This window comes from Odontomachus brunneus, unplaced genomic scaffold (genome assembly GCF_010583005.1).
Source record: "Odontomachus brunneus isolate Ranch 3 - 2012 unplaced genomic scaffold, Obru_v1 Obru_scaffold_050, whole genome shotgun sequence".
Taxonomy (NCBI): domain Eukaryota; kingdom Metazoa; phylum Arthropoda; class Insecta; order Hymenoptera; family Formicidae; genus Odontomachus; species Odontomachus brunneus.
The window spans coordinates 1411332-1423140 of record NW_022639500.1 but is presented as its reverse complement, the minus strand read 5'-3'; the positions used below and the strand labels follow the sequence as shown (position 1 = coordinate 1423140).

At 45.3% G+C, this 11809-nt stretch overlaps 1 long non-coding RNA gene across 1 annotated transcript in view; it reads left to right on the top strand.

Annotated features, from left to right (window-relative positions):
• Positions 1 to 4156: 4156 nt before the first annotated feature.
• LOC116845233 overlaps positions 4157 to 11809 on the top strand; it is a 73969-nt gene continuing 66316 nt past the window's right edge. The window contains exons 1-2 of the long non-coding RNA XR_004378218.1: positions 4157 to 4375; positions 4734 to 4965. This is a non-coding gene — a long non-coding RNA (uncharacterized LOC116845233). The remainder of the gene's footprint in view (positions 4376 to 4733; positions 4966 to 11809) is intronic.

The window sequence follows — 11809 nt, the reverse complement described above, 5'->3', positions numbered from 1 at the left end:
CTCTCTCTCTCTCTCTCTCTCTCTCTCTCTCTCTCTCTCTCTCTCGGGAGCGGTAATTTAGCGGCGGACGACTATTCGGCGGATTTTCACTCGTTAACGACGGACGCGACGCGACGCTTCGCGAAGTACAAATTCGGAAAATGGTCGCCTTCCGCAGGACCTTAATTAACGCGGCGTCGTGCCGCCGCCTCCCGCATTCGCCTGGGCCGCGGGAATCGAGACGTGCCTGGGATCGCGATGTTAACCATTGTTCGCCAATGGCGGCATTACGATACGGCTGTAACCATCGCGGGGACGGTGCGGCAAGTCGAGCCGGCGCGGCGCGTCGCCTCTCGCACCCGTCTCGTCGTTAATGTAATGGCGAAAATGGTGAAACGGGCCGACATCACGTAGAGGTAATTCGGCACGCGTACGCTCGTCTATCAAATTGATTTTCGCAACCCCGCGCGTCCTTGCACGGGCACGTTTATCTCGCCGGACGACCGCTCGCCGGCTAAAAACTGTGCGCGCGGATTTTGCGAGCTCGCTGGAAACGTCGAGAAGATTCTCTCTCTCTCTCTCTTTCGCACGTACAGTCAAGAACCGCAATATATTTTAATTACAATCACGAGAATTCCTGTGCGCAAAGACGCGATTCGAGCAATCGATTCGCGCAGCTGTGGTGGTGTGTTTTACAGATGCTTACAGTCGCAGGTATATTCGGAAACGTCGGGCTCTCGAAATAATACTGTCACACGAGAAGGTCCTGTGAAAACAGCTTTCACGAGGCTCGTCTGACAGTTTTCTGTTTTCGTGAATTCTTAGTGTCTGAACAATAAGATGCGTTCATCTGATTTCGCGCGGATGGTGGTCAGTTTACACAGGCAATAGCGCGGATAATCCCCGTCCTGGTTAGCCAGGAATGGATAATGTTGAGGTCTCGCTGATCCTTCTAATAGTTTCCGAACGTTGTGACAGTTTTTCATACATAATTCTTGAGCTAACTTTGCCTTCAATCGGGTTCTCTGCTCAACACAAATTCGTGTAAGAATTTCTTACTCAATTTTTGAAAAAGAATTCAAACTACTTCTACTCCAAGTTCTGATCTTACTCAATTAAAAATCTAATCTAATTTGCTTTCGATAATCGCGACGGATACATTGAAGCGGAAATAAAAGAATGTTTTGAGCGAACGTCGAGAGTCTTTACTTGAAACGTAGAATTACAGCGACGTACCGCGACGTAGACGCTTCTTTTTGCATCGTTGAAATGGATCGACAGTCTGAGGAAACGGGAGGATACAGACAGGACGTGACGAGACGCTTTTGAAATGTTCAGAAAATGAAGGCCGAGAAGTGCGCGAGGGCCCAACCGTCGCTCCATTTCGCCGCTTCGGTCCCCGAGGCCCGTCCTAATTGACTCGCACTGGCGCCCAATCGGGCCGCAAATTATAGGTCTCGACGAAAGAAGCGATTATCGGCTAAATAAAAGAGAAAGGTAGAGATGGACTACGCAAACAAACAGTAGCACGCTGACTGTGTGTGTGTGTGTGTGTGAGAGAGAGAAAGAGAGAGAGAGAGAGAGAGAGAGAGAGAGAGAGAGAGAGAACGGAGAGGGGGAACGCAAACGCCGGTAAAAAGTGCCGTTCCGCTAAGTCGGGCCCGACGAAATGGGCTATCTGTTAACTGCTAACCGCACAAAAACGTGTTTTAATGCGTTGACGATATTTGTTGTACGTCTCGGCTTCACGCGAGATATCTTGAGTGGTGAATTGTTTGCCTCTCTTCGTGAGGCAAATATTGAAGAGAGCGTTCAAAGTTTCGGGCAAGTGTATGCGAGACTCAAATGATTCATCATTATCATGCAAAAGAAACAGTTAAATTGAGATTGCTGTTAACTAGCATACCGGGCTTCAGCATGATCTAGCTGTCCAATAATGGTTCCCCAATGGATTCCCCTTTTTTTCTCTTTCTTATGAATCCACCATAGAAAGTTTGGACATTTTCCTCCTTTCAGAAGCTCCAAAAACTGCAAAAAATATATATAATTATATATATATAAATATAACTTGTATGAGACATACTGAGACATATTTTTATTGCTTAATTATTGAAAAGATATATTTGTATAGTTACTTTAACATATTATCTTTATATTAGCAAAATAAAAAAACAGTTAAATTGATATTCCTGTTAACCAACATACCTGGCTCGAAAATGATTTAGTTGCTCAATATTGAATCGTTAATGATCTGATATCTCTCTTTTATCACAAGTTCACTGTAGAAAATTCAGATATCTCTTTCCTTTCCTAGAGAGACTCTCTTCTTTAAATACGAATAAAATACGAATAAAATATGTTTAACTCATATTATGTCATATTTTTATCATTAAACCATCAGAAGAATAAAATACACTTGTATAGCTGTTTTAAGATACCTTAGTAGAATATAAATAGTGAAATCGACATTGCTGTTATTTAACATATCTGGTTCAAGTATAATCTGACTGTTTAATAACTCCCTGGTGAATTCCTTGACTGCATCTCACGGTCTCTTTCTTTCCACAGTAAAAAGTTTGGACATCTCCCAAAAATTCTACTGCGAATAAAATGACATGTGACTGTACGTACTTTTATTGTCTAACCATCTGCAATATGACACGCTTGATTGCTTGAAAATACATCTTTATTAGAAGATATTTCGAGAAAATTGTCAACGCTCGAGTACACCATGTCCGCGCCGAATACTTCGTCATAACCTATCAAGCTATACGACCTTTTTCAATGTTTCATCAGAAACACGCGTGACGCGTATAACCGATTCGTAACGAGCGGCAACGCGACGAATGCGATTACGTTCGTACGGAAAGCAAGATAAATGCGTCTAATAAAGGCACGTATATTCACGCGATAAACTGCAACGGCCGTGAAACGACGTCAACGCCAATTTGTGCGCGCTTGAGTTCCTTACAAATTTCGTACGTGAGTCGGCAGCCAGCCGACAGAGGGACATCCTTTAAAAGCGTCAGTAGCCCCCTCAACAGGGAATCGCAGTCCTTAATAGGGTCCCTAAGGGTAGTGTTTACAAGTCGTTCTTATTTGTCTGATGTATGATCTTAATGCTACCTACTTCACTAATGATCTTTAATTACATATTGAATCATGCGTTACGTATAGATAAAACAGTGAATTGGGGAGACTTCGGAGATATCTCGGCGAGACATAAAGCACATTACTACAGATATAGCAGGCACGTTTAACCAGATCAAAATCTTATCGTCGGTTACGATCGGTAGCGGTCGGGTTACGCTCAAGTGGTACATCTAATTTATTGAGCGCGACAACGCGATAATAACAGCCCCTCTGTAAACTGGGTGATGATGACAATAATAATAATAATAATAACAGTAATAATAATACCAACAATAATAACAACAAAGCGACGGATAGAGAGAAAAAGAGGTATACATATACAGAAGAGAGCCGATCATGGATGAACGAGAGAAAGAGAGAAACAGAGAAAGAGAGGGAGAGATAGAGAGAAAAAGAGAGGGAGAGATAGAGAGAAGGAGAGATAGAGAGAGAAAAAGAGGGAGAAATAGAGAGAGAGAGAGAAAGAAAATGAGAGCGGCCACTCCTCGCGATTCGAAGCCATCGTGTGGTATGAGGGTCTACTTAGCATTCGGTGTCACGTAGAGCCTGCGTTTTAATACATCAAAAACTCGGGAGCCCCTCTCCCGCCCCTCTCTCCAGCCTGGTTTCCGCAGGGCGATCCTCCTTGCCGGGTACGCGACACCCCTGGGGGTTCTCCCGCGAGCGGCATTCATTTGTTCGGTCTCGCGAGGACTCTGCTCTCTAGGAGAGTGAGAGGAGAGAAAACTAGGGGGAGAGAGAGTTAAAGAGAGATGCACAGAGACGGGGCGAGAGAGTGAGAGAGCGACGGTGCGTGCCTTTTGTTTTGCCGGGGGCGCGCTCCGATTGGCGCGTTCGCCCAGTCGCGCCGGCCATGGCAGCCTTTTCCCGGGCTAGGGATATCGGGCCAATAGCTTACTCGAGGGCGTTCCTGGGGCGGAGATTGCTACGCGTCCTGCATCCGTCGTCTCGTCGTTGTCATTATTATTATTATCATCGCAGCGCGCGCGATGTATACCTTTATGAGCTTCCGGTCGTGCCCGCAAGGTTGGTAAGAGCGACGCGCTCCTTTCATGAACAAACCGCGTCTGCGTTCACTGGTGCGCCGCCAGATGGCGTCACGAGTACGATTGTCGAAGGAAGGTCAAACTCGGCGACTGATGTGTACATATACGCTTTCGATAGACGAGAGATCCTGGCTATTTGGACGCAACAGCGGAACAAAGCCTGCTTATCTCGAATATACCAGAGAATACCGCTCCTCGTATGTATTCTGTTATAAATGAAGTCGTTTTCTGCTTAGAACAACGTCTTGCAATCGCGCGCAGTGCGTGCGCATTATCATCGATATCTAGTTAATATTTTCTCGCGTCTCAGAGATCATGTATATCACGTATACGTAAATGTATATCACGTATACGTATACGTATACGGAAAATAACGAGCGCGTCTCGATTCCTATCCTTTATTTTTAGACTGTCATTATATCATATCGATAATTATTATTGAGATACCCATCGTTTGTAAACTTGACAAAAAGTCGCGCGCGCGCTTCGATGTCAATGCGCCATGTCAAATTCAAATATCTCAAGCTACCAATCACGTCGATCTTCTCTATTCAGTGGACGCGCAGAAGCCGGTGAGTTGGTCTCTGTTTCGCTCTTCGAAAAACCATCAATTTTTGTGCAATCAGCTGTGTCCAGTGGATTATTTTGTGCGGAAGTGCTTGCCAAGCAGATACTGCGTGGATTAAGTACCTGGGGCCATAATCTGGTTGTTATCTTGCGGCTAATTCGACTCGAGCCGTGAACTGTGATGTCACGATCGTTTCGAAGCAACGAACTGATCGTTCAGGTATTAATTACTTTCTTCTCTTCGCTCGTGCCAGTTCGCTAATTCGATCTGGGAGACTGTAATGCCACTCACTTCACTGTAGTCTGCGTGTAGTGTTTCTAATTAGCCGTGTAAAAAGTAGCTCTGTAAAGTCTCATGTATTGTCCACTGCTCTTGCGTTGGTGAGCGGTAAAAAGTACTAAAAACTAATCAGAGAGGTCGACACTTGGCCGATGTATTAGAAAACTATATTGATCTCCCCGATCGATCTTTCGAATTGCGCAATTGAGTGCTTTTACGGTGGTTAAGCACGAGAGAGCCGGGTCTCTGACGGACTTCGGCATAATTCATCCCGCTAAAGGTCAGAGGTTTTAATATCCTCTGTTGGACACCCACTTGGCAGTGATAATTCGAAGTAATAAGCGCAAATTGGCGGACCCTTGCCGTTCGCGAATGCAAGTACGAGCATCTAATCTCGGACATCGGAGGTTATTTCATAATCTTTAAAACGAACTTTCGGAGTACAGCTGGAATCGAAGGTGAAAGAATAGATAAGCAGTGATGAATTTTATCGTCGAAGTGTGTTAACGACTGTCTCGTGTTTGGCGATGTGTATTAACGGGACACAATATGAATTTGTGTGATATTATCTGTGTATGCTGGACAAAATTCCCGTATATTCAAGATAAAGAACATTCCTGTACATTCGAAATAAAAAACATTCTTTCATTTATGAATACCGCTAATGTTTGCTTTTATGTCCAAACTTTATTAATATTAACGGAAATCAATAACTTTCTAAAAATTAAACTTTAATTAACCCGGGTGAGTCTTGAGGTTTTTGTTTTTTCTCTTTAGTTAGTATTTCTAGTCTTGTTTCATGACTTTATCCGACTGTTTAACACACTGTTTTTTTCCTAATTTTTTTTATCAAGTAGACTCCTATTCTTCTTGTTTCTTCCTTCTTATCTTCTAATCTTATGAATTTTATTGTTATTGTTATTTCTGTTTATATAATTCTTTTGGTTTGGATTATAAAATTATGCACTATTTTTGGGATTTTGTTCTTTTTAGCTGAACTATCTGAACTGGTGCACACTGATGCAATAAGTTAGAGTGAAACAAACATATTTTATTTCACTCTTGCTTATTGCATAGTCTGCACCAATTTAGGCAGTTTAGCAAAAAAAAAAGACTTTTGGTTTAATCAAAACTTATTTGAAAATTACTGACTATTCTGCCGTAAGCAGCATTGAAAAGAAAATACATGGCACGATACGTCAAACTTATGTTCTTCACGGGGAGACTACTTTGCGAAATTGTCAAGGGATCTGGCGGCAAAAATTTCAGCATATTCGAAGTAAAGTATCAATAGGTTTCGAAAAGTTGACTTTAGTCGACCCTCGAGTGGGTCTTGGTTCGATCGAAATTTACTTAAAAAATTGATTATCCTCCCGTAAGAAGTATTGACAAGAAAATACACGGCGCGACACGTCGGGCTTATTCTCCACGGGGAGACTACTTAGCAAAATTGCCAAGGGATCTGCATCCGAGCAAAAACACGTCTATTTCTGAGACACCCGATGTAGAGCGACATTGTCGCGTAATTAATGTAGTCGAGCGAATTACGAACGAAGCCGAATCTCTCGCGCAAACTTACGGGGAACTTGTCGCAACTCGAGCACTTTCCTAAATTACGAGGATCCCGTTGTCGATACGCGCGCTATAGCGCGGCTCGCAAACGCGACCGAAGTTTCCGCTCGCATGGCCGTCGATTCGGGCGTGTGTTCTCTCGCTATTCTATACCGTGTATGCCAGGGGCGCGAGCAAATGGCGCTCATTTGTTGCGATAGCGATCTCGCCGGGCATCTCGCAAAAAGCGCGCGGCTTAACGACCTAGATGCGCCTATGCGATATCCGGTCACAGATCCGTCAGTGATATCGAGCGTGGCTCGATGCGCCTACCGGTATTAAAAATGTATTACGCAAGGTGTCGTCCGTCCGTTTAAGCCGCGAGCGGTCGCGTCACGCGAAAGAAAAAACGCCCGTCGCTTTAAATTAAAACGGCAAACACGCGGACGTTTGAGCGCGTGTTCGCGTATCACGCTTCACACACGACCAACGTCGTCTTGTTCTTGTGAGGCGAATGTTCTTTCGCGAAATGTAAAATCGATTGATTTTATCCAAAGCGAGAACCTTGGCAAGCTACGTCTCTTTCGAGACATAATCTCGACACGTAACGTTTCAGGCGCGAAGAAAGATTCTCGGCCGTAACACGCGACTATCCCGATTACAAGTTTATTCCATGGTCCTGATCAGGTCGATTTCAATCAATAATCTGGTCTGTACAAAATTGTCGGGTGCCAATAAGTCATTAATGAAACTATTAATAATGAAGTCCTTATTAATAATCAGGATCCAATAATATTACTTTATACAAACCGAATAACTGCACTGAAAACAAGATACTTGGAAATTATTTGTGGGATATAAAAAGTTTAGTTCTGTGAATGTGTGAGCTTTATATTCCACAAATAAATTTTCAAGTATTTTTTTCCCAGTGTATTTTTTCCCTGATCAGCATCATGGGATATATTTCTCTTGTCGGGATAATACACAAGTCCACGTCTCGATCAACTCGTGAAACAACCGACGACCTGGCACTTACTCGCTGGCACTTAATTACCGCGGATCCATTCCAAACGATTGCTATTATTCAGGGCGATACGTTTCTTGCGCCGATAGTGCGATTACCCTCTAGGAAACTCGCGATACACGACATCGCGCGGGTGATATAACGTTCGCTGCCTTCCGCATCGATTCCTAGAAGCCAGCTCATTCGCATGAGAACAACGAGCGGCGTGTAGAGCGCGGTCTATAATTAGCGAGCTGACGTTGGTGGTTTTATAAAACGCACTTTCTGGTAATTACGTGTTCGACGATATCGCGCGCCGCGTAACATTGAACCTCTCTGTGTATATCGGCCGATTTATCGGCGGACGGGCGTCTTAGATGGATGCGCCGCGCGCCGTTGTTCGCGGCGATGCATAATGCAAGCGAAGCGAGGATGGATGGATGGATGGATGCGCCGCACTGCGCGTTGTCGTCGTTCCGTACGGCGTAAGTGCATTGTCCCTACGTCCGACTGCATACATTACACCCTTAACGTAAAACTTGGGAAACTCGTAACCGCGTCGGGACGCTGCTTAAAGCGCGAACCGACAGGCAATCTCCTCTCTTTTCTCTTCCCTTTCTCCTCCCTCTTTCTTTCCCTTCCTTTTTTTTCTCTTCTTAACTACGAAGTGAGCGCGTTTTGCATTCTTTGTCGGGTTAAACAGCAGCCGAAGCGTTTCCGCGATCGTCCTCCGTCCGCGGCGGCGGAGAAGTATTCTTCCCTTCTTCTCGCGAGTAATCTTTTTTTCACGACAATCACGAGTAATTAGCGAGCGTGTAGAAGTCGGTTTACTTCGCCTCGTTTCGCGCCCCTCGAGCAAGCCCGTGCGACTCTTTCATGTGTAGCATTGCTCGTAGATTCAACGGGATTTGATAAGTCTCCTAGGAACTTTTCTCAAGGTAAAGGAAAAGAAAAACGTCCGTCGGTCACGAGGTTCTCTCGCTCGATAATCCTCGCGAACGCGATGCGCCCGCTGATGCAGCCGGCGACGCGATGCTGGATGCATCGCCGCCAGCAACAGCGACAGCAGCAGCCTCGATATATGCGGCTGTTCGGGAGCGCGTTACCGCGTTTTTCTCAGTTGGCACTTCGGCCGACGACGAAAGCCGTCGTCGCCGCGACGGCGGGAAGGGCGGCGAGGAGCGGCGGGAGAGGGGGGCCGTGGGACGGATACACAGAAGGAGAATAAAAAAGGGAAAAAAGAGGGAGAAAGAGAGAGCGAGAGAGAGAGAGAAAGAGAGAAGGGACTCCGCGACGCAGCGGAAGGAGTTGAGAAATGTCAGCCGGCAAATTGGAAGAGGGCGAGGAAAGGGGAGGCGCGGGGGATGAGACGACTCTCTACGGCAGCCTCGACGTCAAATAAACATGCCAGGACGAGCAATTTCGAATATTAGAAGGTCCCGCAGGGTAGGTGCATCCTGCGTCAGGGCGCGTGAGCTACGGTGATGACGTTCGACCGCAGGACGCATCAGAGACTCACTTGCGCGGCCCGTTGCAATTGCAAGTGCTGACCGCAAAGTAAATGGGCGCCGGCCAGCGGGGAATTAAAGATCCTCCCGTCGCGCGAAAGACGGGCGTCTGCCAGTGGACGTTCGACGCGAATGCCGTCGTGCTGGAAGGACGCGTCCGTCTCGCGCCGCGGTCTCGCAGGGTTCTCGCGAAAGGCCCTTTCGCGACTCGACGCGGTCGTTAGGCGACGGTCGTACGGCTCTCTGCACGCGCGTTTCTCTCTCCCCCTCTTTCTCTTTCCTTTCTTTTTATTATTTTTTTTCGACGTGGACGCTTTATACGACGTCAGGACATATCTCTCGCGTTGGATAAATATACGCGCTTCTCCGCGTAGCTATGGAAAAAAAATGTGTATCTCCCTTCCTGTACGTAAGAATCTATAATACGTGATCGTTATTTTGATCGACTGTCGCGTGCGTTGAGAAATCACTCGCGAAAGGAAAGGCGAATAACATCGAGACAATAATACCACGAGGTAGGAATTATTTTTCGCAGAGGTTTGTGGTTACTGCGTTGTGTTACAGCGCAAACCGAACCGCAACCGTGGAATATTGTCGTTTTTATGCTTATTGTCGGTGCCGCGGTAAAATATTGGGAATCTACATTCTTCCGGCCAGTGAAAATATTGAGCGCGACTTACATTTAACGAGTCACGCGCGTCTCAGAATAGCTTCGTGATCTTGGAACATTAATGACATTCAGCATCCGTCCAACTTTTGATTGGGGGATCCGATTCAAGGAAGAATGAATCACTCGTCTCTCCCGCTTTTTAATTCGTCGAACAGACAATTGGGTAGTAGCCGCTCTTTTCATTCGCGACGTTCGATCCGCTCGCCTCGCATTAAAGTGTCAACGATGCCAACCTCTGTGATCAATTCGTGTTATAAACGAAAGAAATATTGTAATAGAAATTGCGTTAAAATTATATATTTTTTTTTTATTTTTGCATCGAAATTGCAGTATAAGTTACTGTAACAGATATAGTATATTTTATATGAATATATTGTATAAAAAATATTCAAGAGTTGCAATAATTTTGCAAAAGAGTGAAACGTACATAATATTTTTAAACAAATATATAGTATAGTAGTTTCGGTCGTAATTCTGCATGGTCCAAGATTGCAAAAATTTTGTAATCATAATTTTTACTGCAACATTTTCCCTGTGCACGTTAAAAATTGCTTCAATCTTAATTTGCAGATCATAAGAAGAAATTCATTTGTGATATTCAACACTGAAAAAAATAGTTGGTATTCGTAACTATATAATCGCATAGAAAAATAACTACTGCAATTTATAGTCAAGAAAACTATTTTTTTTTATTATACTATTCTGCTATAATGTTAGTGAAATAACTTTGTATGCATGTTATTACTACCATTTTTGCATTAAAACGACTGTGAAACATAGTTTGGACCGAAAATAACGATGATTTTCGTTTAGATGGAACATTTTTTTCTCTGAGTGAAAAAACGTCAGTCGCGAATTATAATGCGCGTTTCCGCCGATTAAAAATTAGGATAAATATTACAAACACGTAGCGCATCGATCTCCGAGACAAAGTACTCGTCTGATAGATAATTTCACGACGGTCGGCCCGAGGGGGAAAAGGCGAAAATCTTCGGCTGTACGTGGCGAATTTAAATAATCTTTCAGAGAGACGGTGAGAGACGGGGAAACGCGGAAAGAGAGAGAGAGGGGGTTGTCGGCTTGTGCAGGGGTGGCGTACCCTGTAATCTCGGTCACGTGCGTCTATGGGGTCGTAGGCGACGATGAGAACGAGTCGATATCGGCGCCCAAAACGACGCGATAAATATCCGATGGGAAATGCGGCTCGCGCGCGATATAACCCGATAGCGCAATGGCGACTGGCGGCCGTGAAAATTTTATTGGCTCTCTCTCCGCGGATCTCCGATCGACGAAATCGCCCGCTTGCTCGCTCGGTCTTGCCTGGCCGCTTCTCGGCAGCCAAGCAGGATCGAACGATGCGAACGGCCGGAATCGCGATTCGCCGGATCTAATTTGCATGAGATCGAGCGCGCGAGCGACGACTTAAGTATAAGTTTCTCTGCGCCGGAGTGCTCGCGCTAGCAAAAAAGCTCGTCTGACGAGGCGCGTTGTTGCGCGCTCGTTAGATCGCGCGCCGATACTGCCGCGATTGCCGCGTCAAATTATTCGTCTCGTCGACAGTGTATTGATACGACAGGATTTACGAAGGACGTGCGGCGAGATTCGCACTCGTCGGATCTGTAGTTGCGATCAGAGCAGTTACTTTCTGCGCGTAGCCAGGCGAGAATGGCGCGAATCACGTTTTGTTCTTCAGTAAAAAGCCGTTTACCAAGATATGTTAGTACATTTCTCGCTAATCAATGGGATCGGTCTGTAAAAGTGCGAGGAAATTTCTGTTCAACGCGAGAAGCTTCTGTCGCACGTTGTTGAGAATCGAAGCGAATGGTGAGAGACTTTAGGAACACACATTCGCTTTAGCGGCCGGGTAATTTCGCGCGTCGCGGAAGGTCTCCAGCCGAGCACTAATTGTGTATACAGCTTCCTCAGACTTTAGAGATACTAACATCTCAGCCGCTAATATTGATTATCCTTTGTAATTAATGTGTCAATCTCCCTCTCCTCTCTCTCATCACTCACTCTCTCTCTCTCTCTCTCTCTCTCTCTCTCTCTCTC